A 23,766-nucleotide genomic window follows, 5' to 3' on the forward strand; every position below is an offset into this window, starting at 1 on the left:
CTTAAGCCAAGGCTCTAGAGCCAGGACATGAGGAAGAAAAGCCCATGTCCCATCCCAGGAGAACGACAAAGGAGTGTGCTTTAATATTCTTAGCAACGCCACTCCCAACGATTTTACCTCTAACCCTGAATTGAAACGGTTGGTACGGTTGTCCCCGTTTTTTTTCATTCCTCGAATTGAAAATATTTTGTCTATCAGTTTATTCATGCGTGAATAACCTAATCGTCATGAGTTTTTCAATTGTCTTCAACCCCAAAATTTACACCCCACTGGCTATTTTAATATTTCTCGTGTTGGGCATCATACAGGCGTACCGTAAAATGGGGCGAATAGAAACACTTTCCGACATGTTTGAATGTGTACAACTTAAACCGTGCGGATAAAAACCAATTTTATTAGCCTTAAATATGGGTCGCATCTTCCTTTGCTAAGACCCCAATTGCTGTTAAAAAATAAAAATGATATCGTACAAAGATTTATGAAAATGTTGTATGTTTCTATTCACCCCGCAATGGGGCGAATAGAAACACTGTTCAGTAAATATCAATACTTTTTTTCATTTTAATGGAAAAATAATCACATTTTTAAGTGCATCTAGAAGAAATATCAACATGTATTTACTTAATGAAGAAAAAATATAAAATTTTTAAAATTAAATTCAATTTTCGATCATTTTTGAAATCAGCAAAAATGGCGGATGTTTCAAGCTATCAAAAATGATTGAGATTTAAATATTTTCTTCTCAATTTTTTAATGAGAAATGTGGCAAAATTTTTAATTTGATAATAGTCTAGCGGTACTCTGTTGCTATTCAACTAATGGAAAAAAAGTATTTCAGTAGGTTTTTAAAGGTTATCATTACAAAATATTCACATTTTTAACTGAAGGTCGCTTTGTTTCTATTCGCCCCACTTTTTCTATTCGCCCCGTTTTACGGTATCTGCAGTAATCGATTTCTCTTCGTCGATTCTCTCTTTTGATTAGTACACGAAGTTCAATCATTTTTGGTTACATTTTACGATGCAACATGATGAAGGACAATTTGTTCCTTCTACTGAATCGAAAATAGCCCGACTAAGTAATTGGCTAAAGAGAAAATCGATGAAGAGAAATCGATCATTGCAGTTACGTCCTTATGATACTGAACGCGAGATTTGTATCACAACGCTGATATTCTGCAAATATTAATACTGGCAAGAAAATATCTGAAAAAAATCAGGTATTTCCAGGATGCCCTTCAATATTGGCTGAGCAAGCGCTTAGATTAGATTAGAAGTGTGACAAAATCACAAAAAAAAACGGAAAACAATGTTTCTTGAACCTGAACCAACAGAAATAATTTAAAAATCGTACACCTACATAACCTACAAATGCCTGGGTCTAATATAAAGCGTAATAATGTGTACATTTTATATTTTTCTACTATCAACCTATCACAGAAGAAGAACCTGGTGGAATTGAAATGATTTCAAATCGATTTTTCCGTTAGTCACACGGAAAATAAAATATGTTCAAAAATAAGAAAAAGAAAATAAAAACACATTATATTTTCAAAAGTACTGCAAACATTCAAATTTTTATTTTTTATTTTATTTTTATTGTCAAAAATAGGTACCCAGAAGAGCCTTCAAGAAAAAATGAAAAAGGATAGGGATGCTCAAAAATAAAAATTAGAAAAATCAAAAATCAAAATTCATAAATTTGTGAATAAAAATAAATCAATGTCCAAAACGTGTTTAGATCGATTTTAGATAGCGAAATATGATACTGAGATCGAAAACAAAAATTTGGGTAAAATTGAAATGCTTATGGCATGCAAATCGCAGCTGGAACGTGAATAGGACAGCTGCCCAAGCCATGATGTTAAAATCGTTATCGGAGATCTCAACGCTCACAGGTTGGCCAGGAAAAGAAATTTAGACCGATTAGGGCAAACGCTCCTTTAGTGGAGGTAGTGTGTTTTGGCATGTTACGCAGTAATAAATGATTATGTGATATTTTTCTGTGATGTAAGATGCGAAAATAATATAAGTAAGTGGTGAACTCGCCAAGGGCGAAAAGCCACTCTAATAAAGATAAATAATAATAATATAAGTAATCAAATAATATTCATTGAATTTAACCGTAAAACTATTTAAAACAATTATTTTGCTTAAGATGTTTGCTCCTTTGCACCTGTAGTGGTGCATCAGTACCCATAGTGGAGGCTCCCAAAAGAAATCAATGGATTTCGCCACTAAAGGAACCATTCTTAAAACATACCTCCACTAAAGGAACAGTGTTCCTATTATTGGTGCAAGGCTTTTTGCAGGGAAATTTCAAATGAATCGTGATTTTTATACATATGAATGATAGAAGGATTTGAAATCTATCGAATGATGCATTAAAATCATATATTTTATGATTTTATCCCCGTGTTTTAGCAGTTTTCCCTTAGGTGCACCACTAATGGTACATTTGCCCTATAGGGAAGTTCAGCGTTCACCAGCTTACGAACGAAAACGGCCTTAGACTGATTGATTTCGCCGCCTCCAAAAACATGGCCATAAGTAGTACCTACTTCCAGCACAGCCTCCCGTATCGGTACACCTGGAGACCACCTCAACAGACTGAATCGCAAATCGACCACGTTTTGATTGATGGAAGACACTTCTCGGACATTATCGACGTCAGAACCTATCGCGGCGCAAACATCGATCCGGACCACTACCTAGTGACGGTTAAAGTGCGCCAACGACTCTCTGTTGTGAACAACTTTCGGTACCGACGCCCGCCACGGTACAATCTGGAACGACTCAAGCTACCCGAAGTCGCAACTGATTACGCGCAAAGCCTTGAAGCAGCGTTGCCGGAAGAGGGAGAGTTAACCGATGCCCCTCTTGAGGACTGCTGGAGTAGTCTCAAAGCAGCCATTAACAACGCAGCGGAAGGTGCCATTGGGTTCGTGGAAGGAAATCGACGGAACGGTTGGTTCGACGAGGAGTGTCAGACGGTTTTGGAGGAGAAGAATGCAGCGCGGGCGATGATGCTGCAGCAAGGCACCCGTCAAAACGTGAACGATACAAACAGAAGCGAAGACATCAAACCCATCTATTCCGGGATAAAAAGCGCCGCCTGGAAGAGTTGGAGTGCGAATAGATGGAGCAGCTGTATCGTTCTCAAGAAACACGTAAGTTCTACAAGAAACTCAATGCATCCCGTAAAGGCTTTGTGCCGTGAGCCGAAATGTACCGGGATAAGGATGGAGGTATCTTGACGGACGAACGTGAGGTGATTGAAAGGTGGAAGGAACTCCCACAATAGGTGAAGTTAAGGATGCTATCAAACAGCTCAAGAACAACAAAGCAACTGGAAACGATGGTATTGGAGCGGAACTTATTCAAATGGACCCGGACAGGTTGGCCACTTGTCTGTACCGATTGATAGCCAGGATCTGGGATACAGAACAGCTGCCGGAGGAGTGGAAGGAGGGAATAATATACCCAATATACAAAAAGGGTGACAAGTTAGAATGTGAGAACTATCGAGCGAACGCCATTCTAAACGCAGCCTATAAAGTGCTTTCCCAGATCATCTTCCGCCGTCTATCGCCACTGGTAAGCAGATTTGTGGGAAGTTATCAAGCCGGTTTTGTGGACGGGCGATCGACGACAGACCAAATCTTTATGTTGCGGCAGGTCCTCCAAAAGTGTAGCGAATATCAAGTCCCTACGCACCACCTATCCATCGATTTCAAAGCGACCTATGATACCATCGACCGCGAAGAGCTATGGAAGATTACGGACGAGAATGGTTTTCCCGGGAAACTGACTAGACTGGTCAAAGCAATGATGGATAGTGTACAGTGCTGTATGAAGATATCGGGTGCATTGTCGGACTCGTTTGAAACACGCAAAGGACTTCGACAAGGCGATGGTCTTTCCTGCCTCCTGTTCAATATTGCGCTAGAAGGTGTTATGAAACGGGCGGGCTTAAACATGCGGGGCACGATTTTTAATACATCAAGCCAGTTCATCTGCTTTGCTGACGACGTGGACATTGTCGGAAGAACGTTCCAGGTGGTTTCTGAACAGTATACCTGGCTGAAACGTGAAGCAGATCGGGTTGGATTGAAGGTAAATACGTCGAAGACAAAATATCTGCTGGCTGGAGGAACCGAGCGCGATAGAACTCGCATTGGCAGACGCGTGATGATCGACGGGAATGAGTTCGAGGTTGTGGACGAATTTGTCTACCTCGGATCATTGATAACGTCGGATAACAACTGCAGCAGAGAAATTCGAAGACGTATCATTGCCGGAAGTCGTGCTTACTACGGACTCCACAAGACCTTGCGGTCAGGTAAACTTCACTTCCGTACTAAGTGTACCATGTACAAGACGCTAGACCGATAGTCCTCTACGGGCATGAGACATGGACAATGCTCGAAGAGGACCTTCAGGAGCTAGGAGTTTTTGAACGACGTGTGCTTAGGACGATCTTCGGCGGAATATGTGAGAACGGCGCATGGAGGAGAAGAATGAACCACGAGCTTGCGCAACTCTATGGTGAACCCAGTATCCAGAAAGTCGCCAAAGCTGGAAGGGTACGATGGGCGGGATACGTTGTGAGAATGCCGGACAACAATCCCGCAAAAATGGTGTTCCCCTCAAATCCGGCCGGAACAAAGCGAAGGGGAGCGCAACGAGGTAGTTGGTTTCACCAAGTGGAGCAGGATCTTGGAAGTGTGGGGCGATCGAGAAATTGGAGGTTAGCAGCCATGGACCGAGTTAGTTGGCGTTACATTGTGGCGCAGGTCATGTCTTGAAGGAAGTAGAGCCAGCAAAAGTAAAGTAAGTATAGCATGCAAAGTATTGCATTAGCAAATATTGGCAACCGATAGTATTTCGGAAAAGATCATTGGAAAAACATTTACCGATGACTTTTTGCACGGGAAAGGATGATATTAGCAATATTCAATTGTCAAAGTCAAGTGATATTCATTAAATTTAACAGCCCTGCTCTGCCGTTATACGCATAATTGTCCCATGTTCCAAAATATGCAATCGAGAAAAACGCGTTTAAAGATTTCAACACATTTTGGCCTCGTATTGACCAGGTGTGTGGTAAATGAAATTAGAATCTTTACAATAGTATAAAGAATAGCGTGTTCATTAGAGTCAAGAGTTTGTGTTATGGAAAAAAAGTAAATTTAGCTATGAAATTCAAAGTGGGACTGTTATGCCTAGAAATACGGGGTTTTTGGTGAATTTCTACGCATAACAGTCCCACTGATAGTAGTGACTAATTATGTGCTTAGCATAATGCTGTAGATTACCGTTCTTACGTATAAATTGTACCGAATGTAGAGAACGTATATCATCAAGACTATGTTAAGGCATCTAATGAAGGCTCAAGTGACATGTGCCAAACGGAGCCACGTGTGGGGTAGTGAAGAAATACGATTTTATAGTTTGGGATGGAAAGTTTTCTGTGTGACAATGTGACAATGTATGAGTTAGTGAAAGAAAGAGTGGATGGATAAGTTAGAGAGTTTATAAGATGTAATAAATTCCTATATCGACTCTTCCAGCTGCAGGCTTGACAGAAACTCGTCTGCAAATTCAAGATTATTCTGCAGAGTAAATATTAAACTCAAAATTTAGCATAGCATAGCATAGCATAGCATAGACTGACTGTACATGTCAATGGTTGCTACTCCGTGATTGATCGGAACTGGAAAGAATTGCACTGGGATCCAAATGAATAAGAGATGGGAGTTTCCGCTTACTCTCGAAGTGCAATTTTAGCAGATCTAATATTATTGATCAATAACGGCGCCGGCCAAGTCCTTACAGTCAGTTAGGGTGGGGAAGGAATGTTAGGGTGTAATGATTGTTGCTTCTAGAGACCGAGAATACCTCTGCATTTCCACAATCACCACGGGAAGGGTGTTTATTAGTGAGGGAGGAAAAGATCTGGGAGTCACCTCTGGTCGGTGATGCGATCCATGGACAAGGGGGAAATATACGACTTATATTTAAAGCTAGTTTTGTATTTTTGTCTCGAGAAGTTTTTGGTAGAAGCTTTAAAAAATACGTCAACATCTATAATGTCGAACAATTCAAAAGACTTTTTTATTAATGACGAAAACTGAAAATTACATGTATATATTTTAAATTATATGAAACACGAATAATGCCGACACTTATAGTGACGAACCATACAAAGTTTGTTTTAATATTACGTAAAAGTTACGCTTTCAAGAAAAAATGTGTTATCATAAGCATGAAACGAACTCACCAGTTGGTAGTAAATATTAAACTCAAAATTTACGACACAAATCATCACACGATTTGACATTTTTTTGAACTTGGTTTGAAAAATCATGATATTTGATACATCGCAAATTAAGGTTTAGAACCGCCAACGTATTTGCCACTTGCACCGAACAATTAGTTATCCGCAATAACCCAGTATGTGGCCAAGTCATCCAAAAGCTTTTCACCTAATTCACGAAAATTGATATGTCGCAAGCCAGGTATCAGATTCGCCAATATAATGGCCACTTCCACCAGTGAACCGGTATTTGGAACAACCCAGCATGTAGCCAAGTCATCCAAAATCGGTCGAACCATTTTTATTTAGACTTGTTTGCTAAATCATGAAGTTGATTTGTCGCAAGCCATGGACTCGAAATTTAAGAGGTAACTGATTCTTCAAGTGGGATTACCTCAGTAGTCTTCGTCATTAATCCAAAATTACGGTAAATTTCTAATCGATGACTGCGGTTCCAAAAACTAGAAGAATTTTGTGATCGGCCCTGTAAATTCATTGAAAAACGAATGGGAAATAATATTTTGATATTGAAAATTTCAATCAAATTTGAAGTTAGGCTCGCATGAATGATGAATGCATCCCGATAATATAAACACATAAAACAGGTTGGGTTCCACATGGAATGTAAAGCCAACGTAAGAAGATATTCAAAACGATTTTCCCAAACACCAGCTAATTAAAAACTGCCTACTGAATATTTTGTTCGAGATTAGCGCAGCGAATTGTATAGTGTGACAGTTTTGCGTAGAAATACAGTAGTGGGACAGTTATGCGTGGAAATTCAACAATGGGACAAATTGACTTGGCTTGCTTTTCATTGAGTTTCCGAACAAAGTTAATTTTTGGTAAGTGTTTTCTAGAACTATACGTAAAAATAAACTGTTTGATAATAAAAAGTCAAAATTCACAAAAAGTAACATGGGACAATTATGCGTATAACGGCAGTGCTCTTGACGCTTTTAGTGAGCAATTTTCAATTAAGTGCGATGTGACATACCATTAAATGTATGTTTTGTTCCTAAACGGTACGTATGTTATGGTTGATCCCTTATGTACATAAATTATGTACTCAAAATTAAAAATATATATGATTAATCTAACCTATTATTGCAATGGTTGACTTACTGATTGAAACTGGATGGGTCCCACTTGCCCCGTTTAACGAGACAACTTGGTCTAATGGCTCATTTTACAACTTTCTTCTAAAGTTTTCACAATTTCGAAATTATTCGATCAAATTCGACACACACCAGCAACTATGTTGCCAAAATGCGACCGTGTTGTTGGATTTGCAAATCAGTGACATTTGAAAATTTTATTGAACAATTTGTATGAACTATCGTTTTTTTAGGTCCCACTTGCTCCGGAGTAACTTAGTTGTTATTAATTTACACAAATACGGCTCATGATGATGTTTTCAATATAAGAAATAGATTCACCAGAAGTTATTAGGTACCTTCCACAACTTACGTAACGCGTTAGGGAGAGGGAGAGGGTAGACTCAAGCGTTAAAAAATAAAAGTTTTCACTCTTTTACGAAATTGAAACCCTCTGCACACTGTAGCTTACGCTAAACAACGTAATAGAAATTGTTTTGACCTTGAAAACACGATTTTTCCATACAAAACACGTTTTTTAACGAAAATGTCAATCGATTTTTTTTTGAAGGTATAAAATCACTTCAAAAATGATTAAAAGCTTATCTTTAGCCAAGCGTACTTACTATTATCGTTTTAATTTTAATATTTAACTTTTTAACGTTTTAATATAAGTTTGTAATGTGGAACTTGGATTTTCAACGAACGCACACTCAGCACAACATAAAATGAAATAGGAGCTAAACTGTCAAATTCTCGGTTCATTTACGAGTACATGTTTTTCACGTAAGTGTGACGGTCACCAACACTGAATATTATTGAAGGTATAGGTATTCTTCTTCTTCTTGGCATAACGTCCTACATGGGACAGAGTCCGCTTCTCAGCTTAGTGTTCAATGAGCATTTCCACAGTTATTAACTGAGAGCTTTCTTTGTCAAATTTGCTGTATTACGCATTCGTATATCGCGTGACAGGTACGATGATACTCTATGCCCAGAGAAGTCAACGAAATTTCCATTACGAAAAGATCGTGGACAGACCGGGAATCGAACCCAGACACCTTCAGCATGGTTTTGCTTTGTAGCTGCGGACTCTAACCACTCGGCTAAGGAAGGCTATATTTATCTACCACTTTGTAATTGTATATGTATAGAGAGTTGCTCGAAGAGACTTCTTTGAATGATTGTTCTTCTTCGTTCTTTTTGGGGATCTATGTGATTTTTCACGTAGATTGTTGGGGCCCAGATAGCCGTGGCGGTAAACGCGCAGCTATTCAGCATGACCATGCTGAGGGTCGTGGGTTCGAATCCCACAGGTCGAGGATATTTTCGTCAAGGAAATTTTCTCGATTCCCAGGGCATAGAGTATCTTCGTACCTGCCACACGATATACACATGCAAAAATGGTCAATCGTCAAAGAAAGCTCTCAGTTAATAACTGTGGAAGTGCTTATAAGAACACTAATCTGAGAAGCAGGCTTTGTTCCAGTTGGGACGTAACGCCAGAAAGAAGAAGTGATTTTTCACGTGGACTTGACGTTTGGATTATTTTGAGTGCAGGCTTACAGCTCAGGCTCGAGCCTGAGCGCAAACCATCGTTTTGTACCTTATCTAGAACAAATGCACCATTAGTGGTGCATTTAAGGGAAAACTGCTGAATCATGATATAGATTTCAAATTCTTCTTTTATTCAAATGTATAAAAATCACGATTCATTTAATTTCTCCCTGCAGGGAATAAAAATATCAAACAAAATAATCCAAACGTCATTGTTACGTGAAAACATACGTGATTTTTTTCCATCGCACTTTTCACGTAGCTCTTACGGGAATTATAGGTAGCCCAGAATGAACGCATGAACTTTTGTACTTCGTCCATTCCACCGGCGCTACACGTAAGAGCTACGTGGATTTTCCGGTAGCCTTTACGAAGCGTTTCAGTAGGACCTAGATGGTTTTGCATTAAATTTACCTGAAATAAAGACCGATCTTATTTCTAATAGGCTTTGGAAGAAAACTAATTCCCAATTGGCTTGTTTAGGGGTATTCAGTTTCTTGCATATTCGGAATCTACGTTGAAAATGCAATTTTCCGTGACCTGGAAGTATTTTTAAAACACGTTTGAAATTAGTATGGAAATCACTTTTGAATCACCCCTCGGTAAATTTTACTTCGGAACGAGCTGTCATTGTGTGAATTGAAATGTCATTGAGTCGACGGATTGAAAACTTGTTTAATCATTTATAATATCAACATTAAGATTTTGAAATGCAATTAAATCGTGTTATACTTAGAAAAATGTGCTCCTTCGATCAAGCTATGAAAAACTGTGAATTTTTCTTCGCTAAACAACCCAATTGGAAAATGTAAACAAACTTAAAAGATTGTGATATTTGTATTGTCAATCTGAGCATTTTGAATTCTGTTTTCCCAATTTTGTGAGTTTTGTCTGCCTTGTTGTAGCCTTCGCGTGCTATAATTGATAGAGGTTATAAATCAGGTATAAAATATGAAGTAATGCAGGAATTCTTCGATATTCAAAGCATATTTACCTTCAAATCAATCTTACACAGGGTTTAAAGTTCAGCAGCTTCTGAAGTTCTACAAAAACAAGCGGGCGCCATCTTAGGATTTGAGCTCAACACCGAATGTACGTACAATTTGCAGATGTCAAAATGAACTTAGGCACCTACGTGAATTTCATGTAAGTGCGATAGGTAACCTCAGTAACAATTACCGAGTCACTATTTGGTGGCTATGAATGGCTTAGTGATTTTTATTTTGGTCGGGTGAAGTGGAGGTAAAATGAATTTAGAATGATCTACGTGATTTTTCACGTAGCAATGACGTTTGGATTTTTTTGAGTGTGCGAAAAGGGGCTTTGTGGGCTTCGTGGCCGAGCGGTTAGCGGCGCCAGTCATCTAGGCGTATTGTGTCACAAAGCGTGGATTCGATTCCTGTTCCAGTCGGAAGAAACTTTTTGTCAAACGAAAAATTCTCCACTGGGTTACTGGGTGTTCCGTGTTGTCCGTTGCCTAATGTTAGTGATTGTTCAGTCTGTGCAGCCTGTGCTGAAGACGGTGTAAGGGCCTGTTCACAAATTTCATAACGCTGAAGGGGGTGGGTGTGTGTCCAAAATTGCCATTTTCGGCGTTATGAAATTTGTGAATGAACGCTTTATTTTAAAGCCTTGCACTAACAATAGGAACACTGTTCCTGTAGTATATTTTCAGAGATGTTGGAGGTATATTTTTGAAATTGCATGCCGAATTGAAATATGGATTTCTTATGGGACCATCACCTTTAACGATTTTAGTTTTACGAATTCCTTCCAGGGTGCTATAACTCAACGCACATAAAACTACGGTCAAGGTACTTTTGCCTTCATCGCATCCCCCAAAACCTCTTGTAGACCAGAGTCTATGAATGGAGAGTTGCGCAAAGAGAACTGGCAACAAGTTCCCCGATCACAAATTCCTTAATTGTTCTGGCCACCAATTTTACTGTATTCGCTTTCCAGTAACTTCACTCTAATGAACTCTCAATTTCAATGTTTTTTTTACAAAGTCGTAAAAAACAAAATTGAAATTGATCTCTGGTTTTGTAATTGTAAAGTAGTAACAATGAAGTGTTTAGTATAAAATTGCAACAACACACACGAAAAACAGCATGAACTCAAACACTTGATCTTTTTCGGTTTCCGCGCGACGAGCAACTGAGAAAACAATGAATTTCTTTTAGCCGTTTGCTGCCCCTCTGGGAATTAACCGAACGCAGCCGCATCTGTAGCGTAAGTCTGGGTTGAATAAGAACTAATATTATATACTTTACAAACTATCTAATATTGTAAACTTTATTCAATTTCAGTTGCATTTCAACTATGAAACGGAGTTGTATATTTCCACTGATAGAGGGAGATTACTTACTTTACATGTAACAAGAAGGGGATTCATTTACAAATAGTAGCATAGCATAGCATAGACTGACTGTACATGTCAATGGTTGCTACTCCGTGATTGATCGGAACTGGTAAGAATTGCACTGGGATCCAAATGAATAAGGGATGGGAGTTTCCGCTTACTCTCGAAGTGCAATTTTAGCAGATCTAATATTATTGATCAATAACGGCACCGGCCAAGTCCTTACAGTCAGTTAGGATGGGATGGAATGTTAGGGTGTAATGATTGTTGCTTCTAGAGACCGAGAATACGTCTGCATCTCCACAATCACCACGGGAAGGGTGTTTATTAGTGAGGGAGGAAAAGATCTGGGAGTCACCTCTGGTCGGTGATGCGATCCATGGACAAGGGGCAAATATACGACTTATATTTAAAGCTAGTTTTGTATTTTTGTCTCGAGAAGTTTTTGGTAGAAGCTTTAAAAAATACGTCAACATCTATAATGTCGAACAATTCAAAAGACTTTTTTATTAATGACGAAAACGGAAAATTACATGTATATATTTTAAATTATATGAAACACGAATAATGCCGACACTTATAGTGACGAACCATACAAAGTTTGTTTTAATATTACATAACAGTTACGCTTTCAAGAAAAATGTGTTATCATAAGCATGAAACGAACTCACCAGTTGGTAATCCATCCTCGACTGAACACAAAACAAATTGTCTTGCTTGGGCCTTCTCAAATACCTACCCAACAAGACGCTCCAAAACAGGAAGAAAAAAAAATCGGCGACGAAACCACGCGCGAAACCGTGAGCAAAATCTATCGGACGACGCAAAAGCGAACCGTCCTGCTTGGGCTTCACGAAGCACTACCCAGCAAGACGCTCCAAAACAGGGAAAATATTTCCGGCAACGAAAACACGCGCGAAACCGTGAGCAAAATCTATCGGACGATGCAAAACCGAACTGTCCTGCTTGGGCTTCACGAAGCACTACCCAGCAAGACGCTCTAAAACAGAAAAAAAATCCTCCGGCGACGAAAACACGCGCGAAACCGTGAGCAAAATCTATCGGACGATGCAAAACCGAACTGTCCTGCTTGGGCTTCACGAAGCACTACCCAGCAAGACGCTCTAAAACAGAAAAAAAATCCTCCGGCGACGAAAACACGCGCGAAACCGTGAGCAAAATCTATCGGACGATGCAAAACCGAACTGTCCTGCTTGGGCTTCACGAAGCACTACCCAGCAAGACGCTCCAAAACAGAAAAAAAAATTCTCCGGCGACGAAAACACGCGCGAAACCGTGAGCAAAATCTATCGGACGACGCAAAAGCGAACTGTCCTGCTTGGGCTTCACGAAGCACTACCCAGCAAGACGCTCCAAAACAGGAAAAAAAAATTCTCCGGCTACGAAACCACGCGCGAAACTGTGAGCAAAATCTATCGGACGACGCAAAACCGAACCGTCCTGCTTGGACTTCACGAAGCACTACCCAGCAAGACGCTCCAAAACAGAAAAAAAAAATCTCCGGCTACGAAACCACGCGCGAAACTGTGAGCAAAATCTATCGGACGACGCAAAACCGAACCGTCCTGCTTGGGCTTCACGAAGCACTACCAGAAGGGGATTCATTTACAAATAGTAGGCCCTGAAGAGCAATTATTTTGTTACATCATCGTATTACACCGCAACTTAAACCGTAGCAATATATTTTTCAAAATTTCGTCACGATAACAATACCCCTCTCGCCCCAAAACGTATTTGTTTATTTTAGACGATTTGTCGGTTCAATAGGTAGACGTGGTTTCAGTCTTCGCGCAACTCTCCAATCATAGACTCTGCTCTAAATCTGGGTACTGCGAACTGGACCCCCTTTTATTTTCAAGTAAATCTTGAAACATGTTTCTTGTGACAAATTGTGTTTGTCGTATTAGATCCTCAAACGTCATTCAAAGTTCTCTGTTCTCAAGATGTTGCTCTTCGATCTCTCTCTCTGGAGAGCATGAATGTGTTCAAACACATATGACTTTCTCAAAGTTTGTTTACATTTCGACTCGATCAGCTCCTAGTTCGTGTGAAACGCTTCGGAAAGTTTAATCAAGTTGTCTATCTATCAAGTTTTTTTTTTCAGTGACTTGTGGATCACAATGCGGTGCTCGGTTAAAGGTTGCCGGAGGAACAACAGGAAGGATCGTGTGAGTTTCTATCGGTTCCTGACGGATTTTATTCTCCGCTCAAAGTGGCTAAAATTTTGTGCTAATAATAATTATCAACTCACTCATGTGTGGCAATTTTTGATCAAAAACATTATTTTATCAAAAGCAAAACGAATTCTGAAAGACGATCGTAAACACGCAAATCAAAATTCGACAGTCGAAATATGGTTATGATGACCAACGTAATAAATTTAAATTACAATGACAAAGCAAAACAAAGTTCATAAACGTAAGAAAAATCTATTGTTAAACTAAATTTGTAATGAAATGAAAAATAATTAAATCAAACTTTTGAATTTTACATTTTTATAGATTACAATACTCCTTAGCTCTCTTTAGTTATTCATCCGAGGCCTATTCACATGACGTTCTAAAACAGCTGATCGGGAAGCTCTTTGACAGTTCTTCTATGAAAATGACAGCCTCGTGTATGCACCGTTCTTCCACCGATGTAAACAAATGCATAGACGGATCTGTCACATGAAAAGGCCTATTGAGTCTGTCCGCACCGCAGTACCCAGCTCTAAATCAGTCGCATTTTGAGGCATGTTCATTTGAATTGATGACATCTCTAGCTATATTGTTTGTTCAGTCTCGGATATCTTGTCAGCGGAAAGCTGTCAGAACAAAGAACCATCAGAATGTTTTCATTGGTGTGTTTTGATAATAAATTTTGCTAAATTTCAACAGATTTCCATTGTAGATACTTTGAATAATATGGTTAAAAAAATGGTTTTCGGTATAACACTACATAGAGGGGGAGGGGTCAACAATCTTGATTTTTAGCGTTATGTAATGTATGTACCATGCCACTATGCGGAATCAGGCGGTCATAAATCAAAAAAAATATGTCTGTTCAGGTACTAATTAGAATTTATTTAAAAACATTTGAAATCAGGTCATCAAAATACAAAAATATGAATTTATTTTCCTACTGAATATTAAAAGAAGATTATTTGTCATATACCCTACATAAACTGAATTAAATCTAATTATTATATACTCTATCCATCTGTATTTGACACATTCCACGCACATCTACGCCAGGATATCAAAAACTCAAACTCTGAAATATTTCCAAAGCTATGCAGAACATGAAAGACAATATGTTGAATTGTATAAAAAACATAAATTTGATTGAAAATACAGTGAAAAACGTACCTGAAAAATTATATAAAGTTTATATAATTTATTGGTGAGAAATTGAGACATTAAACAACATTTTTATATTAGCCCTGTATCATAGTTTATCAAGCTTAATATGATTGTCTTATCTGTTAACTAGAAGGGTATTAGATGACATTGTTATGTGCGGGTTTATTTTTTTTTTCAAACGAATTATTGGTTCTTTGAAAACGTATTTTTTCAAATAGTCACATTATTATGGTGTCGCGTTACGAAAATTGCCTTATTTTTGACATTGTAAAATAAATACTTCTTATAGAACTCTTATATTTCGGATTCTCTTCCTACTCGTCAAGATACGTGTCAGAATTTATTTATAAACCACAATTTATTTTTAGTTGGCCTACAAATATAGTGGTTTATGTCGTACCAATATTTTTTTATTTTGCCTCTAAGGTAGCCAGAAAACATGTAGGCCTCTTCAAGATAGGTTGGCCAGAAAACATGATTTTAGGAAATATAAATTGAAGCGATTTTCAATCTGTTATTTTCAAACCAATAATAGTAAATCCGTGATTTTTTTTTTACTTCTTATCCATAACCACGACCACCACCAGTATCTAGATATCAATGGTTTAGATTTTGCAGATTTAGTTTTATTGAATTCTTGGATAATGGTTGGTTCTACTAGATATTCACAATACAATCAACCATTGCCAGAAGGATGCGTAGATGATTCTGACGTTTTCTCATCCACATTAACTCCTATTCACTTATTTATGCTAAACGATAGACCATTTTTTTGTTTTGGCTTAATCCAATGCCACAAAGTATCAGGTACTGTAGGCTTATAATGCTTCAGTTTATTAAAGAAAGTAAAGAAATAATTATTCTTCTTCAATTCATGAATTGATCCCTGTTAGTATTGATCATTCGAATGTAAAGAACATATTAATTGATTTTGATTTTGTGTAAGTATGATTGATGGAAAAGTATTAACATATATTACCGGAATATCATTGGGGACCTTCCTTAGCCGAGTGGCTAGAGTCCGCGGCTACAAAGCAAAGCCATGCTGAAGGTCGGTCCATGATCTTTTCGTAATGAAAATTTCCTTGACTTCCCTGGGCATATAATCGTATAATCGTACCTGCCACACGATATACCCGTAAGGACGCCATTCGTCGCTCATGCTCCATTCGCCGCTCATTGAATAATTTTGAAAAATCTAAACAATTTTTTGTTGTAAAAGTTATCAGCATGTATTAGTAGACCAAAAGGATTGTATCGGAATGAAAATCATATGATTTCATATTGTAGATTATTTATAAAAAAATAATTTTGGGCTGTTGCAAAAATACTAAAGAACATTAAATATCTAAAGAAACTTCGCCATCACATTAAAAAATGTCATTATTTTGATATTTGAAAACTTTATTTAAACAGTTCATGAGAAAAACCAATATCAAATGTTGCCATTATATATAATCTCAGTTTGGCTGTTCGGTAATTTTTTTTTTACGGTTTTAGAACCGTAAATTATGAAAAATACTGAATTTTCAGCTGTTCTGCTTTTAATCACTGATATTCAGCAACATATTTTCCATTTTACTGAAATCGGTAATTGTCGTTAATGATAGTTCAGCTATTTTGAAGCTTTACCGTACAGGCACAGTAAAATAATAAAGTCAGTAAAATGCTAGTACCGACTTTCAGTATCGATAAATTGTTAGCTGAGAATTTCAGTAAAACAAAAAGAGAAGAAATCCTCATGCGGGTCATTGTCAAATAACAACTCTAGCAGCAGAAATAATTGTAAAGATGATGAGCTCCAGCTTAAAAAAGACATAAATTTATCGCGGGTTTTTCTTGTGCTCTCTTTGAATGATAAGTAATCGAATATTGGCAACTTGTTATTATAAATATCGGATCTAATTCCATATATTTCGATTATCCAAGACAAATTTAGACAATGGAACTTATACTACGGTACAATCATATTGAGGTTAGGCTGCATTGTTTCCGGAAACATCCCAAAGAAGATGGCCTCATATTAAGCAGTCGCGGAAAACCAATTTGTTTTTTGGAGACAAAGTATTTGTTGCCAATTTTCGATTATTAAAATTTTTAATTTCAAACAAACTACTCTAATTCATGATTACATTTTTGAAATCTAAAATTGTTTGAGAGGGAAAGTCCTGGATTGGAATTGATGAGAATGATTCGGTTTTAATAAAGTAGCATTGCATACAAAAAATGGGAAGGATCGGGAGGGCCCTACTCTTGAAACTGAAAAACTCAGCAAAAAAAGTAAACAAAATATTTACCGAGAAACCCAGTAATACATGTACACCAATCATTACTGACTAAATCGTTATTTTTTGACAACTGCAATAGCTTTTAGATTTACGGAGTTTTCGGTACATATCAGAATTACTGAGTTAACTCTGCTGTACAAAAACCCAGTAAAATTTTACCGACTTCGGTAATGAATATAAGTAAAACTAAAAAACAAAACGAGCAACAAACATCAACATTACATGAAATGCACACTTAACTATGTCTAAAGTATTCAGCAAATCGATTACGAAGCGTCGAGATAGTGATGTTAAAATCGAAAAGATGATAAATTTCGTTGAATTTCGTTGCCATATATCTAGTTGGGTCATGCTGTCCGTATAGAGCAGTGTTTCCCAAACTTTTTTTGGCTTTCGCCCCCTTTAGTCCAAAATATTTTAGAATCGCCCCCCTAATTCTTCTTTTTCTTATTATTCTTCTTCTTCTTCTTCTTCTTCTTGGCATAACGTCTTTACTGGGACAGAGTCTGCTTCTCATCTTAGTGTTCAATGAGCACTTCCACAGTTATTAACTGAGAGCTTTCTTTGCTAAAATTGCCATTTTCGCATTCGTATATCGTGTGGCAGGCGCCCACTGATTCGTAGTTTGAATATTTAGCATTTATAATGCTATGTTGAAGTTTTGATCAATATTTTAGCATAAGTGTACCGTAAATTGGTCAAAATTTAAAGTTGACTGGCTTAGTACTTAGTACTCACATATCTATAAAAGAGTCATGTTGAAAACTATCATATTTATAGACGTAAAAAATTCTACAAATCTATTTTTATTATTATGATAATTTACTAATTAATATCAACCAAATCTGTCCGAAGGCCTTCAATTTTCACTAAACTGCGATTATCGATACAATGTTGCTTCACTTCCAACTTTTCAATCTCAGGAAATACAAGCCGAGTATCAGTGAATCATCCTTCGTTACCTTCGTAATGAAGGCGTTTTGCTAGCTGAATCTCGGATGAAATTAAAGAACCGATATTTGCATAGCCAAGCTTGTGAAAAAAAAACTAAGTGTGACGATTATGATGAACTCTCACATAATTCACTTCATAAATGCTTCTAATCTGTAACCAAAAATTATTGAGATCAACGTTATCTTTCGAGAAAACTCTTAGATGCACATTCATGTTTTTGAAGTAGAAAAAAATGGATAATACTAACGTTTTGTGTGCGGGTTTTTTTTAAGACATTAACACGTTAATGCTTCCAGTGGACGGTAAAGTCCTTTGAAGGAAGCACACAACGAACTAGCATGCAACGCCCAGTGACTCAGTCGGAGACCTTCCTTACGAAAAATATTCCGGACTGAAGCTGGAATCGAGCCCACACTACTTGACACGATGTGGCCAAATGCCTGACGGCACTAACCGCACGGCCACGAAGCCCACATTTTGTCTATGATGAATATATCCAAATTCCATTACATTAAATTTTTCGCCCCCCTTTCTACTGTTTTCGCCCCCCAAAATCATAATTACAAATTATCGCCCCCTTGGACCTGAAAATCGCCCCCTAGGGGGCGAATTCGCCCACTTTGGGAATCACTGGTATAGAGTGTTCCGACTGCCGAGACTGACAAAATTCCGTCTACGCAGAATCCGCTCCGGAGCGTAGATGCTAACATCAGCCAGAAGGGATGGCGAATCGATGTCCCCTTGAAGCAACTTGGCTACAAAAGCGGCTTGCGATACACAACGCCTGTTCTCCAAAGTATCAATCCCCAATAAACGACAGCGGTCTTCGTAAGGAGGCAGGTTACTGGGATCACGCCTAGGAAGATTTCTAAGGGCGTGGCGCAGGAATTTTCTCTGAACAGATTCAATTCGGGTAATCCAACTGGCGTGGAACGGACACCACACTATCGCAGCAAATTCCAGAATAGAACGAACTAAAGCGCAGTAAAGGGATCTCAGACACAGCGGGTCGCTGAAACCTTCTGTTACCTTCAGAACAAAACCAAGCTGTTTGTTTACCCTCGAAACGATGTCATTAAAGTGATAGTTGAACGTGAATTCTTCGTCCAACCAAACGCCCAAATCACGGACACGTTGTACTCGTTCAATCGCTGTACCAGATAGCGTGTATTGGAAATGAATAGGGTTCCGCTTTCGGTTAAACGATATAACTTGGCATTTTTCAATGCTCAACGTCATGCAGTTTCGTGAGCACCACGCTTCGAAATCATTCAACAATCTCTGAAGGTGATGGCAGTCATCCAAGGAGTCGACGATCATATAGACTTTTGTATCATCGGCGTAGAACAGCCTGGTCCCGGGCGGTAAGACTAGAGATGCGTCGTTGATGAATAGTGAGAACAACAAAGGCCCAAGATTGCTGCCTTGTGGCACTCCGGATAAATTCGTGAATGAGCACGATTTATTAGAGCCTATTTTTACGCATAACGATCGGTTGGTGAGATATGATTCAAACCAATCGATGAAGCTATCGGACACGCCACATTTGCGAAGTTTTTGTAGAAGGATTCCGTGGTCAACACGATCAAACGCCGCTTTCAAGTCCAGATACACTGCGTCCACCTGTTTACCAGCATCGATCGCTCGTATGCATTGCGTTGAAAACTCAACGAGGTTAGTAGTAACCGACCTTTTCGGGAAGAAACCATGCTGATCACTGGAGATGTACTGTTTGCAGCTATTGAATAAGGAGTCGTTGATGATAATTTCAAATACCTTTGAGCAGACACATAGTGAAGTAATACCACGGTAATTACTCACGCTACGTTTGTCACCTTTTTTATGAATTGGAAATAGGAACGACATTTTCCAACTTCGTGGGAATACTCGGCATCCAAGTGAACGATTGAACAGCTTCACCAAAGGTATAAGCAACGCTGAGCATCTTTTTAGTAGCGCTGGCGGAATCCCGTCTGGTCCAGGAGTGTAGGAGGGCTTCAGCTTGGTTATCGCACTTGCTACTTCTCGTTCAGTGATTTCAAACATTTCATAGCTGAAGACATCACGAGTAGTATCATCCAATGCAACATGAACTTGCGATGGCGCAGCAACGAAATTGTTGAAAGCACGTTGGAACTGTGCCGCGAAGAGTTCGCATTTGTCGCTGGCGCAGTCAGCTGACTGCTCGTCTAGGTACATCGATGTCGGTAGGCCGTTTTCTTTCCTTTTAGAATTTATGAACGACCAAAATTGTTTTGGGTTCGTACGAAGGTTCTGTTCCGTTCTTCGTTTATAGCGAGCATACAGTAAAGCATTATAATTCCTGTACTCACGACTTGCTTCATTGAATGCCAATTTTGTCTGTTGCGATCGATTAATGCAATAGCACCGAAGGGCAGCAGAACGTCGGCGCCTAAGCAGACGTAATTGACCGTTAGACCAAGGCGGCTTGCTGGGCGGGCGACGCGGTGGAACATTATTCGTGACTGCTTGGAGCACAGAATTCGTGAAGAAATCGACAGCTTCATTAATATCAGGGATCGAATCCAGGTGGTTCCAGTCAACAGACATTAGTGCGACATTTAATGACTCAAAATTAGCTTTTTGGAAGTTAAATCCAGTGTAGTCGTGTGACATCTCGTATGTAACTGGCAACGGGCACATGACTATCAGCTCAATTGCAGGATGATGGTCATCAAGTGTCGTGAGTGCTTCGGCCGCTGCAAGAAGTGTGAAATTAGGCAACACAGTATCACAGACGAGGACGAGATCGAGGGTACGGTTTGTCGTGTTCGTCAATGTGTTGACCTGAGAGAGTCCATGAAAGCAAAACCCATCCAAAAGTGCAGAACTCGCTGGGCACATACGAGAGCGATCTAGATCGATAGAGAGACGATTGTCCGCTTCAGCAGCCCAGTAGATGTCTGACTGATTATAATCACCAAACTGAAGAATTAAGTCGTTTTCTGAGAGGTTGTTGTGAACGGCTGCGATTGACTCAATATGACAACGAATAACATCCGCATCGTTCTTCATGTCAGGTGGTAGGTAAAATACCCCAATGCTCACATTTCTGTCAGGCAACAGGATCCTTATCCAAAGTTGTTCAAGCTGGTCATTGACAGGTGTAGGGTCCGAACAGCAATTGAATTGCGAAGAAACAGCTATCAAGACTCCGCCACCTCTCGATTTATTGCTGTTTAGAGCGCTGCGATCTGTCCTGAACACGGAGTAGTGACTCCCAAATAGCTGAGCTGACAGGTTTCGGTTAAAACAATCACATCATAATCCAGCTCGGTAACAGCGAGGAAGAAGGACTCGATTTTTGTACGCAAGCCACGGACGTTTTGGTAGTAGATGCGCAGACTGGAAAGTATGAGATCGTCAGGTAGTATACTGTCAGCACATTCTGTGTACTTGCCTGACTGCACAGGTTGGGAGACCCCTTCACCACACCCTACTACAGGACCGGGACGGCTGTCGAGCGCTGGCTGCATGGTCACGACTGTAGAGGGGGACAAAGGGGCTCCCGTAGTGCTAAGGATTGTGCGTCCCGGGTGTTGAAAACGATGCTCGTTGTTACTACGCATGTCAAAAGATGACGAATCAGCATTGGTCGCAGTAGGAGTGCCAAGAGAGATGTCTTCAGCTAAGCCATGGAGTACTTCTTCCAACGTCAAGTCAGGATACGGTGAAGATGATGAAGTGTAGCCGGAGGTACTATAAATTTGATTCGTATCAGGCAGTGAAAGCTCTCGATCATCATTGTACTTGCCTGAGATAGCGGACTGGGAGGCCGCCAATCCACAACTAGACTCAGGGCCAGGACGACTTTGAAGAACGCTGGCTGCAAATGGCGCGACTGAGCTAGAGTAACTGGCGACTCCCAAAGTGCTTTCTGTGGTGCGTCCTGGTAAAGTTGCTTGATGCATTAGATGTGTGGTAGGCGTCGATGGTAAATTGTTGTGGTCTGAGCAGCAAACGTTCTGAGTGCAGGAAATTTTATCACGCAACGAATAATTTGAATTACAAGAATACTTGCCTAGGCAAGCTTGATGGAAGACCCCCTTTCGACCACCAATCACAGGACTCAGACGACAGTGATGAGCGCAGGCAGCAGGAGGCAGGACTGAATTGGGGCGATTAGGGGCTTCCAAAAAGCTTTCTACGATGCGTCTGAGTTGCGGAATTAGCGTTGGTCCATCGAGGTGGTGGGCGTCACAAATGGGGAACGTTCCATCGCCGGAGTGATCGAAATGGTAGGTGTGGTCAACTGAGGTAGCCACATGTTTTTTGAACCGGTGCCTTCAAATTCCCGGAACAGGATACCTTGCGGCCATGTGTCCGAGTTAAGTGCGGTCTCCCGAAATTTCGAGTCCATTCCGACTTTGAACGATATGAAACTCATTCGACTGGTGTCAGCGCCTCTCTTTACTAGTGGCACTACCGTGACTGGATCCTGGCAATGAACACAGTCTTTAACCAGTTTCTCAACTGATTCTGATTTAACACTAGGATGGATTCGTGAGAGATACAGCCAAACATTTCAGGAGATTCGGGAACTGTACGAACTTCCGTGAAAACATTGTCATCAGCTACGATTCTCGTACCAGTGACTAATTGTTTGCTAGTAGACAATCCCTCATTACGTCGACGTTTCAGCGGAGGTTGGCGCACGAGTCCCCCGGAGCCAGAGAGGGTGGGAGTAGAAAGTGCAATCCCTTTGGAAAGCTTAGCAATCTGCTCACCTTGCTTAGCGATTTCCTTTCTCAGTTCGGCGTGAGCAAGTTCTTGTCTCTCGGTCATTGCGTTAATCGCATCACCAAACGATGAGACAGTGGCCTTGAAACGCGCACATTTCATTAGTTTCACACATTCATCGCACATCCAAAACAAGTTTGGACAGGTTTGCACAATGTTCACGAAATTATTGTTCAACTTCGTAACCGAACATCTCAAATGAATCATCCTATCACAAAACGCCATACAGGAGACAGATTCGTCCTCTCCTTTGATAGGCTTTGCGCAGTGATCACACGCCGATGTCATGATGAATTAGGCACTTTAGAGGCAGCACACGGTTGTTTGCAAATACCCTTTAATGGGTAAAAAAATACTCATTTTGGAATAGCATCAATATCTGTCAGAAAGCGGGTAAATTCAGAAATGTAAAAAGGGTAAATAAATACCCATTACAGTAAAGCAACTGTAGTTTAAAAATGGATGTTTAAAAACCCATTTAAGGGTGAAAAATAGTTGGGAAACATTTATAGTAATTTGAAGCAGCTGTGCGAAGCAGTCTACGCATGCAAAATTAATGAAATTGTAGTTAATTGTTTGTAGGTTTTACTTTTTTTATACAACGTTTACCGATGAAAGGAAACAATGAAGTGGTAAGTTGTGAACTTAAACACCTTTATACATATTAACTGATAATAATCTTGAAATACGTATAATTTTCAGGTTGTCTCGTTGTTCCTGCCACCGTGCCTGTAGCTGACATGATCTACTACCAGCGACCATCGAAAGGAAGTAACTGTTGGTGCAGAAACAGTATAAATATCTTTATACATTTATCAAGCGTATAAAACGATTAATTGTATTAATAAAAACTATTATTTTAATTCAAATATTCATTTATTTCATAAGTTATAATTTGAGGTTATAATTATTTATATCTATTAATCGCAAAAAGGGTAATTTTTTACCCTATTTATGCCAAAAAGGGTAAATTTTTACCCTTTTTATGCCGTGAGCGAGATTTACAAAAAGGGTAAAAAAATACCCATTCATTGACAGAAACCGCTTTTACCCGTTAAAGAGTA

At 39.3% G+C, this 23,766-nt stretch overlaps 1 protein-coding gene across 4 annotated transcripts in view; it reads right to left on the reverse strand.

Annotated features, from left to right (window-relative positions):
- Nucleotides 1-23,766, reverse strand: part of LOC5570798 — a 142,202-nt gene that overhangs the window by 64,149 nt on the left and 54,287 nt on the right. The gene's annotated exons all lie outside the window — the stretch shown is intronic.

This window comes from Aedes aegypti, chromosome 3, assembly GCF_002204515.2.
Source record: "Aedes aegypti strain LVP_AGWG chromosome 3, AaegL5.0 Primary Assembly, whole genome shotgun sequence".
Taxonomy (NCBI): Eukaryota; Metazoa; Arthropoda; class Insecta; order Diptera; family Culicidae; genus Aedes; species Aedes aegypti.